The following is a 1,292-nucleotide window of genomic DNA, read 5'->3' on the forward strand; positions in this document are numbered from 1 at the left end:
TTCTGGGGCATCCAGAAGCATTTACTGCACAGCCAGCCCCACTGCAGGCTTAGGGCTCCCACTGCCGCTGTCGCCATCTTATGCCTGCCCCGCAGCCACCGCCGCCACAGCCTCAGCTGCTACCGCAGCAGCCAATGGAACCCGCCACTTTGAATATTTTGTGCCAACCTCTTCTGTCCTGCAATGTTTCTTTTGAAAAGTCTGCTGCCATTTTTATGGGATGCCCTTGTAGATAACTAGCTGCTTTTTTCTTGCTGCTTTTAAGATTCTCTCTTTGTATTTAACCTTTGGCATTTTAATTACGATGTGTTTTGGTGTGGGCCTCTTTGGGTTCATCTTTTTTGGGACTCTGAGCTTCCTGGGCTTCTAGGTCTATTTCCTCACCAGCTTAGGGAAATTTCCCATCATTATTTCTTCAAATAGATTTTCAACTTTTTGCTGTCTCTTCTCCTTTTAGTACCCCTATGGTGTGACTATTGTTGCACTTGATGTTGTCCCATAGTCTCCTTAAACTATCTTCATTTTTTTGGATTCTTTTTTTCTTATTGCTATTCTGCTTGGGTGTCCTTAGCTACTCTAACCTCTATGTGGGTGATTCAATCCTCCTCTACATCCACTTTGTTGATTCTCTCCAATGTGCTCTCCATCTCAGATATTGTAGTAGTCATTTCTGACTGGCTCTTTTTTGTTTTCTATCTCTTTGCTAAAGTTCTCACCAAGTTCATCTACTCTTCCCCTAAGTTCATTGAGCATCCTTATAACCAGTGTTTTGAACTCTGCAACTGTTAGATTTCTTGACTCCACTTTGTTTAATTTTTTCTGGAGCTCTGTTATGTTCTTTCATGTGGAACATGCTTCCCCATTTGGGATGCCTTTCTATGTCTGTTTCTATGTACTATGTAAAGCTCCTAAGTCTCCTGGTCTTAGTAGCATGGCTTTCTGGGGCCAGTGGCATAGTCCTGAGAGGGGTCCAGCTGCAGGCCAAGTTTAGCCCTGTCTGTGCCCCTCTGGAGCCACCCAGTAAGAGTCAGCAAGCAATCCACAGAAGGACACCATCTGTGCTGTGTTTATAGTTGTCCCAAGAGGCCACACCAGTCTATAGCCATGCTACCCTGAACAAGCTGGATCCTGTATGATCTTGGAAGCTAAGCAGGGTCGGGCCTGGTTAGTACTAGGATGGGAGACCACCTAGGAAGACCAGGTGCTGTAGGTGTAAAAAATAAAAAAACATAAGGGATTGTAACCTGACAAGGTCCTTGTAATCTGTGAGGTCAACCAAGGGTTGCCTCATC

At 44.9% G+C, this 1,292-nt stretch overlaps 1 pseudogene; it reads left to right on the forward strand.

The window, feature by feature from the left end:
* The first annotated feature begins 1,094 nt into the window (after positions 1 to 1,094).
* Positions 1,095 to 1,213, forward strand: LOC112476413 (annotated as a pseudogene).
* The last annotated feature ends 79 nt before the right edge of the window (positions 1,214 to 1,292 follow it).

Source organism: Pteropus alecto, unplaced genomic scaffold (genome assembly GCF_000325575.1).
Source record: "Pteropus alecto unplaced genomic scaffold, ASM32557v1 scaffold161, whole genome shotgun sequence".
In the NCBI taxonomy this organism is placed as follows: Eukaryota; Metazoa; Chordata; class Mammalia; order Chiroptera; family Pteropodidae; genus Pteropus; species Pteropus alecto.